Source organism: Heliconius melpomene, chromosome 18, assembly GCF_056956725.1.
Source record: "Heliconius melpomene rosina isolate 202511_hmr_F chromosome 18, ASM5695672v1, whole genome shotgun sequence".
Taxonomy (NCBI): Eukaryota; Metazoa; Arthropoda; class Insecta; order Lepidoptera; family Nymphalidae; genus Heliconius; species Heliconius melpomene.
The window spans coordinates 9,913,110-9,937,573 of NC_140406.1; the positions used below are offsets into that span (position 1 = coordinate 9,913,110).

At 32.6% G+C, this 24,464-nt stretch overlaps 1 long non-coding RNA gene across 2 annotated transcripts in view; it reads right to left on the reverse strand.

The window, feature by feature from the left end:
- LOC146529495 (uncharacterized) overlaps window positions 1-20,417 on the reverse strand; it is a 169,798-nt gene extending 149,381 nt beyond the window's left edge. Inside the window, exon 1 of one of the 2 annotated variants that reach the window (XR_014879047.1) lies at window positions 20,088-20,405. This is a non-coding gene — a long non-coding RNA (uncharacterized LOC146529495). Of the gene's footprint in view, window positions 1-20,087 lie in introns of both variants that reach the window. The other variant, XR_014879049.1, reaches the window with a different exon arrangement.
- Window positions 20,418-24,464: the final 4,047 nt, after the last annotated feature.

Genomic DNA, 24,464 nt, shown 5'->3' on the forward strand with positions numbered 1-24,464 from the left:
CAGTACGACACGGTGCCTCTACGCCACGACCACTCACACAATCACTAATCTGATAACAGGTATTAACTTGACTATGAATATCTATTTATGTATCAAATACTGATTTGGATTTCTACTCGGGGAAATGAATTATTTTAATTTTCTCTGTTCAGTTCCACTCAACAAGCAATGATTTAAAAATTGGGCAAATGGAGAACAGAATATACTAACACTAGATTCCTTCTGCTTTTTTGAAATAATATGAGCGAGACAACGGAAATTAAAAAAAATTGTACTAATTATTAATTAGTACAATTTTTCCTCCCTCCCTCCCCAATCCCTAGAGGCTTTAAAGTAAATTATAATTATTTAATTGTTAGCGTACTCGTGTAAAAGTGGGAAGATTTGAGTGAAAAAGACAAGTACGACAGTAGAATTGTGTCAAACGGGAACAGTTCCTTTTAGGCGGAAGCCCTGACATATAGACGGTATCGTGTTTTTATTTAAAAACGCTAACCTCTTCCGATTTCTAACATAATGACAATAAACAAGATTCTTTACAGTGTTGCTGCCAATACTACTTCCCAAGTAGTTGCCAGTCTATTACATTATATTTCAAGAAGATTTTCCCTACATTCGCGCACCATATGTATTTAATTTAGTAAGCTCAAAGGCAAAGCTAACATAGTTACCATATTCAAGTAACAAACGCCGGAGACACGTAATAGATTTACTGTGATCATTTAATTTATTAGCGTTACACTGTAGATTGAGCATGTATATGCGACGATTGTGAATTCGATTCTAGGTTGAGGTAATGTTGCTATGCTAAAATATTTTGTTTTTTTTTTTGCTTTACGCTGTATCCCACACAGTTGGCAAACGGAAATATAGTGTTCTCCATTGTACTCCATTTTTTGGCATTGGTGTGTCCGTGCTCATGCAATGCATACATTTTCGATTATATTCTTAAAAAAATATATCATTTCATTTTTTGTTACATCAAAAAGTATTTGAAATATATACACTTGTGAACGTCAGAAACAATCCAACTAAAATCTCTCAAGATCACGTAGTTCATATTTCATTCACTTTTTATGCCCCTCTGGGGACCTACCTCTATGCTCCTTTAACTTTTTTCATGTTTTTTGTTTAAATATATTAAAAAAATGTTTTGTTTTTCTTTTTTTGTCTTCACTTTGTATCTCACGTAACTACAGCAGGGCAGAGAGAACGTAGTGTTAAGACACTTCGTACCACAAGTACTACCCAAGTTACTCGAAAATAATAAACAAACACCTGTTTCTCTTATAATAAAGAATTGGGTCGAGCATTAAGTAACTTTTAATAGGACTCGTTGTAAAATTTGAAGTGACGGCTCATTCAGTTGCAATGTAGGTCAGAGCTGTTCAATAGTTTACAGGCATTACTTGAGTATATGAGATTGTAAGCTTCACGCTTTATCCCGCACGATAGGGATTCTCCATTTAGTGTTAACTCACTTCGATTCCCGCTTTATATGTTTTTATTTTGTTATTATTATATCTATACACTAGCGAGGTAGGCGTAAGAGGGAACGTAGTGTTAAAGCATTCTGTTTCTCACTCTCCGTCCAGTTTTCGAGGCATTGTGTGCTAAACGGGCGAGCTCAATAAACATCGCGCTTTGTTTTCTTACCAGAACCAGGAAAAAAATAGTTCATTCCCCCAAATGTGAATCGAACCAATAAGCATCGCGTTTACTTACGCTTATACAGGGTGGAAGAGGCTGCGCTTCTTTAATTGAAACTGCATATAGGGTAAAAAATTTCAAACTCGAAGCTAAAGAAATTAATCAAGATGCCTCAACAGTTTGGACGTAGGATTTTTTTTTCATTTCACGATTTTTCTCTATACCTGTATTTCGTGTGACGCACACATACACATACTACTACAAAAATACTACTAAGCGTTGCCAAACTTCTACTTTTCATTCGTCAAAACAAAACCGAACGAGAAAGAACGATATCTCGCGTTCTTTTTCACGCAATTACCTATTTATTATAAATCTAAATAATGTTCAAACCTCTTATTAAAATTGTTTAACAAAATCCTACTTTAAGTCAATTTATTATATCACTTTTATTATGAAATTATTTAGAAATACTGCATGGTTATTGAACCACCCACAAAGTTATATTCAAAATTTTTAACACAAAATGATATTGAACTACGATAGATAGGTACTTACATTTAACATTAGTTTTACATCGTCGTTGTCGCATTCTCCTTTTACTATCACTAATATTTACATCATAAGTAATATTAAAAACTCAACATTTGTTTGAAATGTCTTAAAAAATGTATGTTTTGATAGTACACTCAAATACTGACACAATAGTTTCACATTTGAGAAAAATACTCAGTAATCACATCATCACGATCACGAAACATTCATCATGATTTTAGAAATCCGATTAATGATAAAATTAATATTAAACAACATCCAAATAATTTAAAACACTTAATAATTATTCAATGTATAAAGTTAAACAAAATAATGTAAATACAACAGAACTTAGCCGTTCCGCGGCTAAGTTCTGTTCTCACACAGATAATTAAAAACATTGTAATAGTTGCCATTAACTAAAATACTTATCGAATATACTATTAAATTTTTTATTAAGATTTTCATTATTATTTATATTTGTATGATTATTTTGATAGAAAATCGTATAAAAATTAAATATTAAACGAGTTTTATAATGTTACACGAGGACCTGCGAAAACTCAATACGAAATAAATTAATATTTAGTAATTATTTGTAAATAGTATTGATAATTTTATTAATTATTTTAATATCAAATCATGCGTAAAAAGTATAATCTACATTTATTATGAATTATAGTGTTATATTGCACAATCAATCAATATTAAAAATGAATTTTGTTATCTGTACAAAGACACCCCGCTCACGCCGCACCGATTACCGGGGATTCCCATAGAATCGGTGCGGCGCGTACATTCTGCGCAATAGTAGTTGGGTCGGACTATAGCTGAATGCTATTTACTAAACCATATAAATACAACGGGTTATGGGCCCAGACCACGTTGTAACAATAATAAAGAAGATTGCATCAATCGTAGAAAATTAGAAATACTGGCGAGATTAAAACAGCGTTACTTCACGCGACGCTTTGGCGTTGGTATTGAAATTTGGAGGTTAAGTTGCCGGGAAGGAATAAAAAAGAAAAACAAGCAAAATAAACAATCACAATGAAAAGGAAACAGCACAGTAATAAAACTGGAAGGAGTGAAAAATTGGAATGCTTGGAAGTTCCAAACCATAATACTACTACGGGGGGAAATTGTGTCATCATCATCTGCATTTATTGTAAAAAGAAATGCTACAATTAAAAGAAATATTAAATGTTTCAAGTGTAATAATATGGGTCATTATCGAGCTGAATGTAATGTGGACAGAAAATGTAATATTTATTGTTAAAAAAAGTGAAAAAAAATGCTATTATTGTAATAATTTTGTAAACATGTTAAAAATGAGTGTTAGTTTAAAACGGGAACATAAAAAATGTGTTTGTAGTGCAACAAAAGTAAAATTAAAAACCTAATAGAAATAATTCAATAAAAGTGTGTGTAAAGTGTATTCCTAAGTGTTGCGTTAATTTAACATCAGCTCGCCGCCGTTGCCTACATACCTACGCTAGTTGCTGCGACTCGATTTCTTGAATGAGGCGTGTGCGACGTTGCCGCTTTGACAGGTAAGTGTGTGAGTGATAATATAACACTTTACAAATGGCGTTTTTTTTTAAAACGATTATTTTATTATTTATTTTGTTTGAAAAAATAACTTTTTCATTTTTGGGAATTATTTTTTTTCTGAATTATATTATGCTTTTATAGAGTAGTTAAAACTGTGGTTTCATTTAAAGTGGTGCCGTCAATTCCACCCTGTATAATTCTTGATATTATAGAACATTATTAAAAAAAATAAAATAAAATTATATCACTAAAATTATACTAAGAACAGTTTTGTAATCAACTGTGTTAATAAAGCCAAATTAAAGTTTAATGAAAATTAAATTTTAACTACTAGTTATGAGTTTGGCAGTTATAATTACCTATTACAAGTTAAGAAATTATTACAATGAAATTGAAGTCGAAGTGAAGAAGCAGTGAACTATTTGAGTTATTTATTAAGTATGTGGAAATGAGTGTAACGTATAACTTATAAAACTTTTGATATATATTTTTTGTTTATTTAGTAGGCATGGCGTTGAGTTACGCACACTAAATAAAGTACAGTGTCTCGAAAATTGGGCGCCAAAATGGGAAACTTAGTGATTTAATATTAGGTTCCCTTTGCTTTTTTGCGAGAAAAATATCGAAAAAGCATGAAGCAATTTTTTTTTCATAGTAGCCTGAGCCATTCATGATTGTTATGGGTTTTATCTATACTAGAGTAAATATATTATTTTAATTCACTCCCATACAGTCTTTTGTAAAAAAAGTGTAATATTTTATACACTAAATACCCTATAAAACATTTTTCTCAACATAAAATATGACGCAATTCATAATTTCTATAAAGTGGACTTTTAGAGTTCAGAAGTCAATTACGTAAATGACATTCATTATTCCATGGAACAAGGCTTCTACATTAAACTGCCGTTAACTTAAATATACATATTTTGTTACTTTTGTACTTTTGTGAGGCCGTAGCGGCGCAACGGCACGGCGTCTGATTGTTAACGAAGCGGTTGTGGGTTCAGTTCCCACTCGAGGGAATGAGTTATTTTTAATTTTTCACTTTAGTTATAAGACGCCACTCAACGGGCAGTATCTTGAAAATTTGGTGGAAAGTGGGGCATGGAGTGTCCTAACAATAATTTTTCTCTGCCAACTCTGTTGTAAGCGGCAAAGCGTTAATGGAATGAAAAAATTATAACATTTCGTCCTATTTCCTAAAATATATAGATTTAAGTCCTTAATAATTCTCTAAAACAAGTGATAAGGCTCCTTGAGTCTTCATTGTGCTATAAACGTAGGAAATCGGGACAATATTATGTAAGGGATGGCAGATACCATTTTACGGGACCATGTCAAAACTATTTAGGAGCAGCTTAGCTTAAGCTTTTTGGGTTACAGAAGGAAACAGTTTGCTATGATCAAATATAATAATCTCCTTTTTAGGAAACGTATAAAAACTGTAACGTAATGAATGGAATTTGACTTTTAAATAAATTTAAAACAAGCTTATAAGAAATTCTACGTAGCTTGGATGGTTTTAAAATGGCACTGGTTCGAGTTTAGCTACATTAAATTTTTCATTGGTTTTCTAAAGAAATATTTTTCTTGCCTAAGTGTGGAATAAAACCCAAAATTGTATTTTTCAAATATAATTATTCCTTACTCTTTTTATGTTACAGGCATAATGAATGCCTGATTAAATATTATTATTAAAATGTTATTTAACACAAAGAAAAATACTTATTTAGCACTAAAAATTAAACACAACGGGTTCTAAACTAATAATAGTTTCTTTTTACGTTCGTCTCGGATAACACAGTAGGCAAAGAAAATTTGGTGGCCAGGCTCTCCGACCTCTACTTTCTGTTCGAATTTGAGACATTGCGTGTTGAATCGCGGAACTTAACGCCACAATTTTGAAATAGGCAAAGAAATGTAAGTAATATAAATATCGCCATCCCCACGAGTGAGGATGGAACCCACAATCGCGCTTACAACTAAATAATATAGTACGTACTATTATTTCTTGAAGCAAACTACAAAACCAAAGTATTCTAATAAGCATTTCAAGAGGGAAGAAAATAATAAAAAAAACATCGTGTACCAAAGTCCTAACAATAGAAACCAACCGTTTAAAAGTTCAAACAACTTTCGAGCTTTATAAGAAAAGCGGAATAAATCAGCTAAAGTTTGTGTTGAATAATGTGATGAAGGAAGTTGACTCCATTTCAACTTAGTATTTACTACAGTGCCTAAAAAATTGTGCTTTGAATTATTCTATACAATAAATCAAAATCAAAATGAAGACATAATTTAAAGATGTTGATGCTTATTATGTTGAATAAGGATTTTAGAATTTTTAAATGTTTTAAATTTAAATCAGTGCCAAATTATTCTTATTTTTTTATTATCTGATAAGCAGAGAACCGAAAGGAGGATAAAATTATCGTTAGAAAACTAGTTAAGTAATTTATTTTAGAGAACGTATAAAAATTTTAACGTAGCAGTATTTGAACCCGCGCCTCTTGAAAACCGTCAAAGCATCTGACCACTAAGCCATATGTTCTCTGCCGCTGACGCAAGGTAATTGCTTAGAATTTTCATTTGGCAAGAGATAATGCTATTTATTACATATTTTTAACATTTTAAAAATATTATTCCACACATAGGAAAGAAAAATATTTAATTTAGAAAACGTATAAAAATTTTAACGTACGTGTATGTTTTAAACTTATGTACATTTATAAGAATCGTAGAATACGAATATATCATAACATTTTACACTCAGTTAGTTTACACAATTTTACACACTGGAAGATAACTTGACTTAAGATTGTCTCTACCTACTCTGGTATGCGGGAAAAGCGTGAAACTGAAAATGAAATTCGAGCCCACTATCATCGAATTCACAATTGAGCACATCTTAACGACCAAAGATTTTTATTTATCTTATCATTGTAGGCGACGTCCATTCCAAAGTAAAATCAAATGCGATGAACTTTCCCTTGTCAATTTGGGAATTATGCAAATTGTCAGAGTACTCGTGAGGGATGGAACAATCTTTTCAAATGGATTTTTTATTTACGGGAGCTTCGATTTTTTTCATATTTTATCTAAGTATTACTAAGAGAGAAATGTTTTGTTGTTGTTGTTGAGTTACGTCGTAAGCAGAGAGTCAACTGAAAATGATATTTTTTTACTCTAGCCTAGACTATAAAAATATAACATACAACATACTCGTACATTCATAAGTTCTTTAGTTTAAGTTAATTAGATAGTTAACTAAAACGTTCATTTTCTTAACTAGCCAAGTTGAAACGACCGTGCAGGGCAAAGCAACTCGCTTTTAAAGCTTCGACGTACTTTTATAACCCTATACTTTACTAATACGAAGTTTGTAGTTCAAATATATATTTTAAGTAATTAGAAAACTTACATAATTATGTCCCAATGAACTAAAGATTGTGGATGTCGTACCGATACAGCGTCTGACTTTGAAAGCGGTGGTTGTGAGTTCGATTTTCTTTCAAGGAAATAAATTATTTTCATTTCCTCGCTTTAGTACGAAAATAAACAATATGAACTCTAGATGCCTGTTACTTTTTTATTCTACACAGAACACAATTTTCCCTAACAAAATCAATTACTACTAATATTAATACTTAATACCTTAATTGGAACAAACGAAAACGATTTATATTTAACAAGATGATAAAACTTACAAAACTCGTTATGCCTCATTTATATTTAAACATAAAACTTTGAGTACTTTCCTCTAATTATCAAGAAATTTTATTACTAAACAGAATTATCTTAAGATGATCAATTCATATATTATTTAAAAGTTTGTTATGTAAATTAAATTAACTTAGAGATCACCCAAGTCAATCTACTTTCCACTACAATTTGCCAGAACTTGCCAAATAGTCTTACCAGGCCAAAGAGGAAATGTTACATATTTATTCATCCAAATTAATATTCTTCCAACTGATTTCTCCTTCTCCTCATTATAATTATATGATGAGTCTAATAAGAGCTTGCAGCTTAGTTAGTCAAAGTGCGATGTTGGGTTCCATTTCCACGCAATGTCTACTTGATTAGAAAATGAAGATGAAAGTGGATTTTCTCTTTTTTCCTCTGCTTATTTATCTATGTGAAAATATGTAAAAAATACATTAGTGTATTACTGAAACTATTAGAAATATATATTCTTAATTCAGGGTATATTAGCGTAGGTCATTAAGCAAGTCATTTTGCTCAGCAGATTTAGTTTTAGATGTTTAAGACAGTGTTGAGAACATTTTTTGCTATGTTAAATTGTTTGTAATAAAATAATAATAAAAAAGTAAGTACAAATAAACATTCTAAAACACACTGACAAGACAAGACGTTGAGTTCAGCTAACTAATATGCAATATGTCCAAAATGGCAAAAAAAGGAGAACGAGAGAAGAACCTTAATACTAGGCACACTTTACATAGATAATTACGGAAAATACGTAAAGAAATTTGGAAATATGTTCAATTCTCAATTTTGGTAATAACAAAGCAAGGCCGGCCATATTGACGTCAGTGACGCAAAGTCTGACTCTAAATGCGACGATCGTGGGTTTGATTCCCATTAGGAGAAATAAGCTATTTTATTTTCTCAGTCCGGTAAGAAGGGGGAGACAAAAATTGGGAGACATTAATGAATGTGAACATTTTTTTGTCATAAACATTTGTCCTAGTATAAATTGAAATCCGAAAAAAAAATTATAATCCATAATATTTTTTTGGTAGGTGGTGATGCAGAAAGTATTTGGTAGGATAGGCACGTAAAAAATTTACTTAAGTTTCTTTTGGAAGACTTTAATGAACCTAACGCCGCACTTGAGTTACGCCAATTAACACGTAATGACTTTAGAATTCGGCGAGAAATGGGGAACGGAAATGTTTTAATGGGAACGAAGTATCTTAACACTAGATTCCCTCTGTCTATCCTGCTATGTGCGGGATACAGCGTGGACACAAAAAGACCGTGCTTTTTCTACCTGATCAGGGAAATAGAAATAATTTAATTAAATATAATCACCCTACCTAGTGGGGAACCTATAATCATTCCGTTTACGGCCAAACATCAACCATAACAAGGATTTTTCAATATACCTTATAAAACACTAAAGATTCATGGATAAAATACAAAAAATAAAACAAATTTACAAAATCCAAATCGAAAATGTAAATTTAACGACGCTCGCGTCGCTGTGGGGAGCTAAGACTGATTGCGGCGAGCTAAGATAATGAAATAGTTCGCGCTGAGTCGGTGTTATACAGTCTTATACACTACACTATATTCATTGTTCATACATATGTAGAATGAAAACTAGGGACTAAAACGTGGTTTCGCTTGCTTTCGCTTTCTTAGAATATTTTTTTAATAAACAATAACCTATGTCCTTTCTAATAACTCAAAAGTATGTGTTTCATGATACTCGGTTAAGAAGTTTTAGGATGAAAGCGTTACAAACAACATTATTATCATTTATAATAATAGTTTTTATTGGGGAAGTATTTTTCGAGACAGGAGTGTCTTAACAATAGGTTCCTTCACTCGTCGTTTCAGAGGGTATAATTAACGTTAGAATGTATAATAATACATCTAGTTATGGGTTCAATCCCCGTTCCATTTACAGTGAGCAGTGTAGGCAGAGAGAATGTAATGTTAAGGTACTCCGTTTCTCACTTTCTGTCTAATTTTCGAGGCGTTGTTTGTTGAGCGATAAATTAAATGCCTTTGTCTTTTTATGAGAATGGGAAAATAAAAATAATTTATTCCCCTGAGGAATTGAAACTCCCTATTTAATTTTCATAGATTTTTTTTTATTTTTCCAGAGAATTCATTATTTATTTTACTTGTTACTTTTTTTTATTTTAACTCTCCAGCAAGACAAGTGCGGTGTTTAGTTCCGCCAGCCAACACGCAATGTTCCGAAATTAAATGAAGAACAGAATATAGTTACACAAACTCATCTGCTACTTGCGTTAAACTAAAAAAAATATCTTAAAAGTAAAATAGTACAACCAGGGCGGGTCGTAACTCCATATCGAAACTATGTTAGCTTTTTAAATAAGCTTAAAAGCTCTGACCTACTTCATGGCAATTAGTCGATGCTCGCGTCGCACCGCTTAAGTCACCAATTCAATTTTTACGCCACAGCCATTATAAGAAGTATAGGTAACTTTATAGCACAGAACGTCAGTTTTATAACATAAACTAAAAAAAATTTTAGAAAGTTATATACTAATATAGAAAAAAAATGCACTTTACGTAAATATATAAAAAAAATATCCCCTAATAGAATTTGATTAAAAAATCTTCGAATCCAATAAAACCCAACCCTAGACCTAAATATTTTTAGCAACCTATTCCTCAGATATTTCGTCTTAACATATAAATGTTAACACATAACTCTGTTACGTATCAACAGTAACGTCTGAGCAATTACTCTTTATGGCTCGTTATAGACCTTCCCTAGCGCCTGCATCTATATAAATGCCTATAACTTTTGATGGACGAACCCTTATACCGTGTTTCATTTCTTAAGAGAGTCAACGAAAATAGATTTAATTAAATAAAATACTAAATAAGCATAGTAAAATATATGTCATTTAAAATACCAGAAAGAAACGCTTTTAAAATACCAGTGAAGTGTGAGTCAGAAATGTCTTTTTCATAATATGAATAAGACGAACGACGAACCACACTCTTTAAAATATTATTACTTTTTATTTATTAACTGATTTAAATAAAACATCACTAAATGTTAAAGAAAGGTTGCTAAAATATAGTGAAAACTGCAGCTAAATTAAAAGTATAAATAATTATTTAATTCTTATTCATAAGTATTTAGAATTGCCTATAAACATACTACTAAATTAATATATTTTTAATAATTTATGACTAAATTATCTCTGTACACATATAAAAATACAGAAATAACTTAGTAAGAAAATTTTTCTGTTCGCATCCTGTTGCGATTCACAACATCCTTCTTTAAAAGGAAATCGAAAAATTCAAATCTTAAGGATTCCTATCTTATGGAGGTATTTTTGCGAGGAGATTTCTTCAGAGTATTGCATTACACAAATATTTTAAAGTTAAATTCTATATATAATTTAATAATATAAAATATATTTGTATGTATTATAAAGCTAAAGAGTTTGTTTGGTCGAACACGCTTATCTTAGGAACTGCTGATTCGGATACAAGAAACATTTAAATGTTGGAGTCCATTTATTGAAGAAGGCTATCGTTTCGAAGTAATCTATTATACCTGCGATCTGAGCTTCATTGGACACTAAAAATGTTTCATCATCTTTGTTGGCGATAAATGAATGCCCTTTGATAAGGCAATAGGCGATCTATGGTTCCACTACTTAACACACAATATTATGATATTAGACTAATTAAGAATGTATTGCCTTAACATTAGGTTCCCTCTTCCTACCCTGTTATATGCGGGAAACTGCAATGAATGTTTAAAAATATATCAATTTATATTACATCTGTCATAAAAACACCCTGACATTATTGTTTCTTCACAAAGGATTATGCTGACGACGACTTTATATCCTCTCTTGCTGGTCCCCTTTTGATGACACTCGAGTTTCGCCAACAGATACCTCTCGATGGACACTCGATTTAAGAGTTTTGTTATAGGTCACATCCCTTGTATATATAAATATAATAGCGAAAAAATAATATATATTTTTATTGAAGCAATTTCTACTAGCAACTTGCCTGCGGCTTTGGACACCTGATCTGCACTACTATTTATTAAATCAATATTCTTTTGCGAAAAATGGTTGGTTATTTTAGTAGTCAAATTGCAATTGAATTTTTTTATAAAGCTATTTGCTTTTGCTCGCAAAAAAAAAGGTGTTTGGTTATATTTCATATCTATCTGGGCGGTAGGTACCTACTGTAATAGTAAACACGGTATAGTAATACGCGGTAAATACGATTATTCCCACATAATGAGGATCTCGCAAAAAATCAGGGCAAAAATAACCTAACGATGCGGGCGGAAGGTGAAAACACACACTAGGTTCCTGAGATACAACTTAAAATAATCAAACATTGTCGTCTCCCAAATTTGAATTTGAACCTAAAACCACAACGTGATTGTTACAATCAAAACGTGCAACTCTATCATAACATACGTAGAATTTCAAAATAAATTATACAACAAAATAACAGAAAAGCTCAGAACAAAGCTTAATGTATAGATCGTTTATCTAAAAAGCCTATACAAGTAACGTTGGGTCCACACATACAATTACAAACCACTGATAACAACGAAGTCTTATCAACGTGAGCATTATTGTGACTAATTATAACGAAAGTTTACATAATAGCGTATAATTTTAAACCTTTTAAATGTTTGTTTGTAGGTTGAAATTTGAAATTGTGTACAATGATTGTAATCGTAAAAGCTATATAACTGAACGTCATGTGTTTTGTGTCTCCAAGGTAACCCGAGGGAAGCTAGTGTTACAACACTCCTTTCTACACTTCCCTCAATATTCGATAAATTGGTTACATCTTAACAAGATCTTTCCTTCATTTCAAATGAGACCTTCATATCAATGACACAGCCTCTGGGTCCAAACCGATTGTAGATTCTATTTCAACTCGAAAAAAATCTCTATTCCACTATAATATATGAAATGTACCATGAGTTTAAGTAAATAATACACACAAATGTTCTCATAATAAATGCAATTTTAAATTATAGTTTAAATATTTTCATTTATTTCTAAGCTAAGCGGTTATAGATATGACATTCGCTTAGTATAAAAAAAAGATTTTATGTAATTATAATCTAAGCATAATATATACATATGACTATACCTATATGATAATATGACAGGGCGTATAATCAACTTACCCCATGTTTCGCAAGAACTCGCCCGGGACCCCCAAGATTGTGTTCGAGTTAACCCTCGTCAGTGCGCGTCACAGTTTTTGAAATGATTTAAAAAAATAACGTGTTAAGGTTTATTTATTTACTATATCTTGATAAAATTAGATAATACTGATTTATACGAGAACCATTGTAGGTTCGATTCCAAATTTATGAAATTTATTTTTTGTAGACTTTATGTTTCATAGCTAATATTTTGTACTAACTCTCGCGGCTTCGCTGGCATTGACTTCACGAATATGGCTAGTTCGCTTTTTTGATGTTTTGGCGAGCAAGGGTAAAAGAAAGTACTTTTTTCGAACTTCATATTAAACATAATATTAACGGCAGTTACAGACATAAACAAAAATTGCGTATGATACATGACACATTCTAAGTATTTAGATATTTCTAGGTATTTTTTTGACCACAGATTGGGGGGTCATTGGGTTACATCGAAACGATTACGTGATGTAAGTGCCTTCCTCGATAGGTATCTAAAATATATTTTCTATTCGTATCTTTAGTTCCTGAGATAAGCATGTTCAACCAAACAAATTGATATTATAGATACATAACATAATTATAAATAGTTATTCTATTTATGTAATATGTATTTACCCTGTTTCATCTTTTATAAAAATCACTTCTTATAGAAAAGGGCGTCTAAATTAACCTTTACCTTTTACAAAATTAGATTGTAAGTGGAATTATAATGTCAGGAGTGTATTTTAAATGGTGGTCGAGTCCAGGCAATTAACGAACCTATTTAACATGTCACGAAATTTTACCTTGACGCTTATTATAATGATAACCAAAACCGGTTAAGTGCGAGTCCCGTAAGCACACCGAAGAATCCGTATCAATTTCAGGAAAAAAAATTACCTTATTTGTAAATATTGTAAGTAGTCGCTTCATTCCAAATTCCATAATCGTAATTTAACGGAAGACACCCTAAAGGTTTTATGAGCACGGCAAATAAAGTTGAAAGACTAGTTTCAGCTTTAACGGGCGTATGCATTAATTTTTTATGAAATGAACTACAAATATAAGTTAGTACTTAATATATTCTTTCTATAATATTCCTATAATTTTCTATTTTTCAGAAGTTTTCCTTTATTAATATTGTAATTTGTCATTTCTTCCTGAATATCATAATTGTATTATTAATACACAATATAACAATAACATAGAAGAAGAGAATGTCTACTTACATAGAATAAAATTTATTTTCAGCATTCAAATGAATCGCAGAAGTTTTTTAAAAACGTAATACTTTAGTCGACAATAGCGCCATTCCTTCCTTTCAAGAGTTGCATAGAAAATGTCCATTGTTAGCATTCTTGCTACCATGAGCTTTATATGACTTTGTATACCTAACTAAAGTTATATTAAAATTATGTAAAAGCTTTTTAATTATTTTAAATTTAAGATTAAAACTTTTATTGATACAATATAAGAAAAAAAATATATAAATGTAACGTTAGTCTGGACAAAGCTACTACGGTTGTAGGAAAGGGAATGAGTAAATTTCATTCAATCGTTCTGGTAACGAGGTAAGTCGCGGCGTTCTGCCAATGAACATGTAATTACTAGAAAAAAGTGGTAAGCGGAGTGTCTTAACACTAGGCTTCCTCTGCATACTGTGCTCAATATTGAAATATTTGCAGGATGAAGTTAATACAAAATAAATAATTATATATATATTTTTTGGCTTTATATTACAATTTTTATATATAACATTTTAATATTAGATTTTTTTACTTTCCTTTTTTCTATAGACCAAGTTCCTAGATACAATAACCAAGACACAGGATTTAAAGAGTGTAAATAAGAAATAACGTAAATGCCATATAGTGGCAGTAACTCGGCTCTGACCTAAGGATAACGAGATTACAGCAATTTACCCGAACATAATTAAAACGACGTAGCGGATTATTCCCGCGTCATTCGCTTTAATTGGAAAAGAAAGTTATTTATATTAATAGTGTTTAATTTAAAGTATTTCTTAAATAAATTAATAGTTTTGTTTTTTTTTGCGTATTTTTTTTCTCGTAGTAGGGTAGGCAGACCTGAGCGTTACGATGCTTCATTCTCCGTTTTGTGTGTATTCGAGACATTGTGTGGTAAGTGGCGGTGTTCAACGCCGCGCCTTGTCCTTGGCCAGAGTGGGTTATTAAAAATAATTATTTTTATTTAATTTTGGATGATCGCCCGACCTTTTTTCCTTTTCTAAAAAAAACGTTGAGTGGGAAAAGAACCTACAAGCTTCGCATATAAGTACACTTAAAGAATCAGCTGCTGTACTTTTACACTACCTTTAAAATAAATTGTAATTTTATACAATTCGAAAATCGAAGAAAGATAAGGAAGCCTGATAAAACATGAACAACAATATTTTATTCAAAACGTAATATAATTTATTAGCGTCCATTATTACTGTCAACTCGATGTTACTTGATAAATGACCCATTTTATTTTGTTTACCTACTTATTATTTGTAATGTATTTAAAACCACACGCAGAATCGGCGATGTATAGTTAATTTGTATTAAATGCTAACCTACGGCTTCGCCCGCGTGATCAAATAGTATTAACTAAGAATTGTGGCACATGGTACATTTTAGTTCCCAAGGTGACTCTGACAATGTGTTATACTGAAACGATTAACCTATTCCGTTATATAGCCGTCCTTGATATTTCTACTATCTAATAAAAATAATTTTCTTAATTTAAAATAGCCAGTTAAATAAAAATATTAAATATATCATTCCCCACATTCATCACGTTACAGTCACACACTTTGCTTTGCCCATGCGTCAAGATTAGTGTCAACAGAATTAAACGTTACGCTTTATCAAAGTAGATATGATAAACAATACAAAGAATACAAAGAATAATATTCCTCCAAGTATATTTTTAACCAAATTGAAATCAACAAATATGAAATTAATGAGTTTATACCACAATCTTCTGATCGGGAATTTAATCCACAACCAAAAACGTATCAAAGTTAATGAAATAAATTTATATAATTATATGCTATTATTAACATCCAGAGGCCAGTAGTGGCGCAGGGGCACAAAGTGTGTCTATCTATCCTGGTTGTGGGTTCGATCCCCATTCGAGGAAATGAGTCCATTTACTGACTGCCTTTACAATAGTCCATTTGTCAAGGACAATTGTAAAGGCAGTCTTTCATCATGTCAATTGTTCCAATTTAGCCCAATAAGCCTGAATTCAAAGTTACCTCGGACGCTTAGTGTATGTGTCATGTGTCATACAAAACTCTTAGTTTATTCCATTTGATCACGCGGGCGAAGCCGTTGTTAAAAGTTAATAGATTATACGCGTAGGCAAGCTTACCTTACATACGTAATGTAGCCTTATGCCATAAACGTAATAAGGGCAAATACACAAATATCATTTTTATGGAATGAAACATAAAAAACAAGTAGTTTTAGTTTCATTTTCGCACTTTCATCAACCCATCCCTTTGGCGCGGGTCCTTATCGGTTTTCGATCCATCAAAGGTCAAGGTCGACACCCACTGAACTAGGGGCTTCCTAAAATGAACGAATTGTATGGAAATGACACGAATATGACAAGTTGAAGACGATTGCCAAATATGTGTTATTAAAACGAGGCCGTCCTGGTGGGGTATTTTGGACAGGATTTGAATGTATACGTGAAGGTTGTGGGTTCAATACCCAATCGGAGGAATGATTACTTACTTACCTAAGTAAGGAAAAAACGTGAAGCTTCACTTTTCCATTTGCGGGATAGCCAGAGAGAACAGAGCGCCAAATACTACGGTCTCTGCTTATTTCTTTCGCCTCGTCCATCACTTCGTACATGCAAAATGATATTTTACTCTCTCCACTCTGATAGACAAAACGCGGCGTTGAGTTCCACCACTCAGCACACAATGTTGATGATTTTATGGAAAGTAGGGAACGGAATGTTTTAACACTAGGTTCCTAAGTTTCCTCTGCCTGCTATGTGCGAGATACAATGTCTTTAAAAGTCTTAAAAAATTACTATTAAATTCCATTTACCAATATGTGGAACACAAGTAAATTAAAGAAGAAATACTGCCTCTAGCATTTCCAATTCGTAGCACATTCTAGGTTTTCGCTTCTAACCCTATATATCGAATTACCGGATGACACACACTCTGTTTGCAAAAGTGTGATATATTGTTTGTGGACATACAAATGCTTGTGATTTCTGTACTCAATAGCTGAATGGTTATCCGTTTTTTTTATTTTATCATTCTTTATATTATTCGACGTATGTGTTATAAAAGCAGCTTCAAGCTTTTTATCGCGTAGCAGAGTAGCGGAACTTAGTGCTAAAACACTCCGTTATTTTCCTGAAGGAAATTAGTGTTAAGGCACTCCGTTCCCCACTTTCCGAGGAAATCTCGTGGTAGGTAGTATGTGTTAGGTGGCGGAATTCGACGCCATGATTTGCCTTGTTACCAGATCGAGGAAATGAAAATGAAAAATGTTTGTATTGTACCGCGACAGGTAAAATAGGTAGGTATTCAATTGTGCTAACACAAAAAGCAGGTTGACTTAACTCTTTCCTTCCTTTTTTAGTTTCTCTCTGTTTCTTGCATCTTGCAGGATTAGCAGAGGGAACCAAAGGGGTTCCATTTTAGAGGCGTCGTATATTATGAACCGGATTTCAAAACTGCGCTTCCCCTTATATTTTTTTTATGTATAAACAGGACAAAAATTTAAAAATACCGGTTTGAAACCGAAATTACTGAAGATATCACTTTCATTCTACCCGTAAACCATCAATTGTATTACTTTATCTAGTACCGCTATTCGTTAACAGTTACTATTACTATGTAAATTTTGTGGAATCCCGTCGGCTTTATAAATTGCTAGTCAAATGAATCGAAGCTATCTTTGTTTAGGACAAATAAACTTTCAAATGCTCGTGATTAGGGTTTTTGCTTATAATACACTTTATTTGAAGTTAAAATTAACTAAAGTTACGTATTTTTGCATTTAATATATATTTTTTTCTATCGAGAAAATGAAAGGTATAAGTACTGGATTTTATGTTAAGCTTATCCCAATGTTAGGTTAGGTTAGTCGTCACTAAAATTTGTCTGACGATTTCTAAATGGACCCAAAGTGTCCTTTTTACTTATCTCATGAATTTACTTCCTAATATTTTTAGCAAAAAAAAAAACGACTTCTTCAATTTTCACACGATCCCGTAATAATAACCTAACCAAACTTTCAACAAACTACCCTTGAAGTATATCCTTTCCAATAAAGAAAGGATCATCGAAATCGGTTGGTGGGATATTGAGTTATTCGTCCATTTGTCGCGCACATACTAAATGCAAATTTAAGATAAGTGATTTTCTCATGGATACCATTATCAGAAATATACTAAATTACCACACGAGAAGCTGCTTTCAAATAAAAAAAAATCATCAAAATCGGTTCACCCACTCCAAAATTCTGAGGTAACAAACATAAAAAAAAATACAATCGAAAACTTCCTTCTTTTAGAGAAGTCGGTCAAAAAAGATTTAACTGTAAACAAGAAAATATCTAGGAGTCACTATAAGTAATTAGGTACAACTATAGCCACTATCGTAGCTTTTTCTAGTGCCAAAATGAACAGAAAAGGTAAACTAATATCAGGCAAAAATTCTTTTCTCGACAAGGGTTTACTATGTATGTCTATATACCATATATGTATGTGTTTTTTTGGATATAATTGCTTTCGGCGTTTTACCTTCATATTTTATTCCGCATATAGTAGGGTAGGTAAAGAAAACATAATGTTAAAACACTCCGTTCCCTACGCACGGTATAATTTTCAAGACATTGCATAATGAGTAACAAAACAACACCGTCATTTACCTTGTTACCGGAATTGGGAAATAAAATTAATTAATTCCCCCGAGTGAGAAACGAACCACAATAACCGCGTTGGAGTGAGACTGTACCGATGCGCCAAGACGGTCTACCATGTACACGCGAGCCTTCAAACCGACGCGTAGACTATCACGCAATCATCCGCTTCAGACAACTAATTGTACAGTCAGCTCGTTTCATTTAAATTCAAATATTATTTTATTTACAATGTACATATTCGTCCGATAGATAAGAAGACATGGAAGTTGGTGGAAGTGACAAATAGATCTAGTATGAAATTTATTATTGTATTTCTTTTTTAGCTTCACGTTATATTCTACACACAGAATAGATAAGACAGAAAGATTCACACCAATTAACCGCCTAATTAAAATACCGTTTTTTCTTTTTGCCAGAGTGAAGAAGTGAAAATAATTCGTTCTCCCGAGTGGAAATCGAACCCACAGCCTTCGCGTTTACAGGAAAACGCTGTGCTACTAATGGAGAGGCCTATGTCCAGCTGACATATATAGGCTAATGATGATGATGATGATGATGATGATGATAGTCATAATATATAAACCCAACATTACTTGAACGAAAATCGTATTCCTACAATATATAACGCATCATAAACTAATAAAAAAGATAGTTTCCCACTACAATAACATCACAAGTATACGGCTTGTTACGTGACGGTCGTGACCTCTTGACCTCTTCACACACCGACAAAGATATCCTCTAACCTAGTAAGATAAAATTAACACACGAATAAGCCTGTTGTTCACTAATATGCTTTATATCGCTGGGAAATGCATAAGTACTTATGCATGTTCTTCAAGCATATGAAATGGACGTAAAGTATTGAACGGAGAGTATGGAGGAGAGATGTATGGATCCAGACCTCAAAAAAGATTGTGAACCACCTTAAATCGGTGGAATGCGAGATGCCGTATGAACTCACCACATCAGTTTTTGCATTTTCCTATAGATTATATCGTCAGCTTATAAATCTCAATAAACTGTAAAGCTATATGAAGACAATAAAATTACATTATGAATCAATTAGGATGTTGTCAATTGTGGGCGTGCCCATCGTGTCCACAACGATGAATCCGCGCTTGCAAAAAATGTTTTAACACAGTACTCTCTTCTTCTCTCTCTCTCTTTACTTACCCTACTATTCGTGGGATACGTACGTAACTAACACGATAAATACGTAAAAAACATATCTATATATACATATATATAGATATATTTTGTTATCAATGGAATATAAAAAATATTATATAATTATGTTACAAAAATAAAAGCAATATGAAAACCTAATATTATAACAAGTCGCCAGGTAACAGAATAACAAACAGAATAACATTGTTAGCTACGTATTGTACTAGATTTTTTTATGAAATTATACGTATTATTTTTTTTTTAAATTAACATATTTTTATACATATTAAGGAATGGAAAAAATAATAATTTCATCAATAAAATATATATATATATATAGACAAATCACTCACATCTTTTTCCATCTTCTTTCTCCGTGAAATGTAAAGCACGTGGAAGAAGAAAACACCTTAGCTGTCCAGTTTTTCACACAAGTTACTTCTATCTCTTGATCTGCATTGTAAAAGAATCCACATGTATCGACAAGATGGATAATAAAAGTCTACTCACGTTTAGCACTGAGTTTAGTCAACATCACTTTATATGTACACATAGTGACATATCACTTAACAGAAATAGTAAACCACAATTTAACACAGTACACTTTACAACAAAGTCAAGTCAAACAACAACAACTGAGAAAACAATGGAACGTATATAAAGCGCATCGAGTGGCAAGCATCGACTAGTTATAAAATATGCCGTCGAAAAGAGGGTAGAATTACATATTACAACTCCTCACCGGTTCTGTCGACGGCTGGCGGGCGCTTTCATATAAACGTACCTACTAAATACGAATAATTACTATAAAATATATAATTTCCATTAAAGGTATGGATGTTAGGTGATAAATAAATAAATTATAATAATATTGAATAGTTCCCTACACACGATTTAAAATCTATATTAATCTTATAAAGTTGCGGATTACATGGGGCGCTTTCGCCGGTATTTATAAAGCACTCTCAACTCTGAAATCTATCTTGAGATATTGTTTTCATTCATAGATTAAAATATGTGAATGAAAACGACATCTCAAGATCGCTCTCATTAGAATATGTCATGTGTCTTACTACAATTAATTATTTACATTTGACCGAATAACTATGTACATTTTTATCGTAGCAACTGGTACCAAAGGTGGTAAAAGGTACCCAAAATATAACTATAAAATTTGCTATCATATTGAATTTTAGACAAGTATAGAGCCTTAAGACCTAAATTAATATTTGCTTTCACGATTTTGCTATGTATAATCTTCGGGTCTTCCTACAAATCCTTTATAATTCTAGGCTTATATTACATAAGTACTTGTGGCTTTGAATCAAACGTTATCTATTTGTGTTTCGCTTCCAAGTTAAAGTACAACGAGTATATTGATTAGTAGATAATCTAATAATTTTAGCTCCACCTCGGCGTCGAGTTCCGCCACTCAACACACAATTCTTAAAGAATACGGTGGAAGGCTTCCATGCCTACCCTGCAACAGCGTGAAGCTGAAAAAAAAACAGACCGTCGCGTCGTCCTGTTGAGTAATTTGCTATACAAAAAAAATTCTACATACTCTTGTCCAACTAAGCTTCAAATAAAATTAAATTTTATAGCTATAATTACTATATGAACATTGGACCTACACCCTTAAAGTAAGAGAAGGGTAGATAGATAGCTCACCGAAACGATTGAACTGCCCTTATCAGTGCTCAAGTATTTTCGGAAATTACCTCTCGTTAGTGGTAAATAATGAAACGTATCTAATGTGTTTCTTTGAAATAATTATTTGTTTATGTCTGTTTTGTACCTATAAGATTTTTGAAAGACCAGTTTCTATTAGTGGTTTTACCTTCGTGGTTGAATGGTAAATAAAGATAGTTAAGTGATACATTAATTTTGAATTAAATATTCTTGTTTCTTCTCCTATGTTAACAAATTAAGAAGAAACGTTGAATTTCGCCACTCAACCTGCAATGTCTAAAAAATTGGACAGTTCGTGGGGAACGGCGATTCTTAGTACCAGCACCCTTCTGCCTATCCCGCAATATGCGGGATACAGCGTGAAACAAAAAAATAAGATAAACTTACCAACTACTATATACATATAATAAGATAAACAGTAATAAATCCCAGGTGTCATATAATAGTAGCGCTATTCATCATTACATAGCTGTAAGGGTTGAGAGATCCATCAATCATGTTTGTTGGTTCCTATAGATGTGTAAACAGTGGATACTGATGAGAACCCCTCGTTCTAAGATTTAGATTAATCAATACTATATTTGATAAATTTTCCTTTGAAATACATACATGACTAGCTTTCACTTTCGGCTCCGCCGGCTCGTCAGATGAAAATAACTAAGACTCAAGTGCAGTTGGTGGCTCTGACCGCAGGTTTAATGGGACTCGAAACGAATAATGTACTCGTACCAGTAGTTCCTGAGATTGGGGCATTCAATAAAACAAACTTTTCAACTTTGTAATACGAGTATAGATGTACAAATATATTTTTATCTTTACGTAGCTTGCAACCAACGTGTCAATTGATTGCATCGACAATATCACGTTGTTTGGAAAACCTCCTTCATATGTTTCTACGGTAAAAAAAGAGAAAATTAACACAACAGTACAATGCATGTAAAAAAGAGATCCAGTAAAAACACTACCTTCACATAAAATTTTGAATTCCGCTACCCACGAAATTCGTATTAATTGATATATGTTAAATAAATTACATTTCCTCTTTTTCAAATATGAAGCTGATGCGGTTAGCCCGATTGGCCTTTATTGCGACACCGGGTGGGTAGAGAAGAGGGCACACTGTCCCTGGGAAATTGCAAACACTACGTGACTGCTTGAGGGAATGTCGACGGCGGCAAGGGCATCCCCTGAGGAACTCTAACCTCGGCTTGCGACCGTACTAACTTACATATTATGGTCATATTATGTTTAGTTTTTCCATATTAGTCTCTTACATTGCACTTCATTTACTGAATGAGCTTTGATGACTTTAGTGTATGCGTTTATAAACTCTGCCTTTATATATATGAAGTACATATGCACTACGTCGTTATTACGAGAGCCACCGGTGAGAGTGGCCGTGTGTGTTGGCAGTCCGCCCATTGAGTGCGGCCTAGAGCTTGTCTGTATTCACAATATGCTGTCGATCCTGTGGGACCAATTTAAAAATTACCCAACGCTCTTTGCTAACTTACCTAAAACGTATATATGCTATATACTACAATTTGATCGAAATAAACTAATAATGTAGGTGTATTACTTAAACTCTACTCTACAGTAGACATACCATATAGCCATTTTTAATATATTTAGTACAATTCCACACTTGGTAAAGAAAAATACTTTCTTAGGACGTATAACTCAGAGTTCACCCAAAGCGCGCCGGTTTCCAAAATAAAAAAATGCCCAGATATTATCAGCCAATAGCTTACTATTTATTTAATATGGGAGATACGTCCAAATAAAAAAATAAATATGGAGATAATATATTTTTACTGAAAATCTATAATATTGACATTAATGGTTTCGCTTTGAAACCTAATACTCTTGACAACGAATATATTCTGTTTTTTCCAATTTCATTATTGAACTACACGTGAAGCTTTAATGTAGGAACGTACACAGGTTTATTGTTTTTTTGGAATTTTGTACTGAAAAAGAGAATCTGTTTGTTCTTTTATATATTATTTCGTTTGTTGTTTTTATGCATCCCGCATATAACGTGAACCTAGTGCTAAGGCAGTCCGTTCCTCATGCACCGCCAAATTTTCGACACGTTGTGTATTGAAAAGCGGGACTGAACGCCGCGTTATCGAAGTTTTCGAAGAAAAATTGTAAATTGTTGTGTGATCTTATACGTTTTACATAAATTTATTTTCTCAGAGTCCCTTAATTTTACAAGCTAAACATTGAAAAACAAATAAAAATCGCTTTGTTTCTTTACATTAAAACCATGAGCTAATATTGTAGGTACTTGGACTTATCTGACAGGAACCAGATGTCCACGGTCAAAGAGAAATGAGCGGGAAAGCTTAGGCGGAATGGACTCCTTTTAAATAAAACCGGTTTACATTTCCACCAACAAAGAGTTTTATACTTGGCCTAGAATGAGCGGCTTCATTTTAACTCTTCCTGCTGGCTTTTTCCTTTCGACTCGATTATTTATTGGTGGAAATACAAGTGTGCAGTTTACTCTTGCAAGTTTAACTTAATCCTAATGGGCTCGTTCCGCTCACAGTGGAAGCCTGCCGACTTCCCTTACTTATTATTATGTTTTACCTAGATAATCCATTAACCATTGGGACACTTCCGTTCTCCACTTTTCGGCAAATACCTGAGGCAATGCGTGAGTATAGAAACTCAACGCGGCGTTTTACCTCATTACCAGAGCGAGTAAAATATTAAATATTTCAATCCCCTGAGTGGGAATCAAACCCACAACCGGCTTCGTTGTTAATATTGATCACCTCAATATAATATACAAGATATAATATGATATGACATTTCATAATAGAGTTGAATGTAATAATTAGTCAAACTGACGAGGGTCAGACACTACGTGTACCGCATTTGCTATTATCTCGAGTACTAGAAGGTTAATTTTGTTAGGATTTTTGTGCTGGAATCGACAAAAATATAATACGCCTAGTCATGTTTGTGGAGGGAAATTTTATTAGGGAGGTAATTATATCGCTATAGAAGAGTTTGTAGTAGATAAT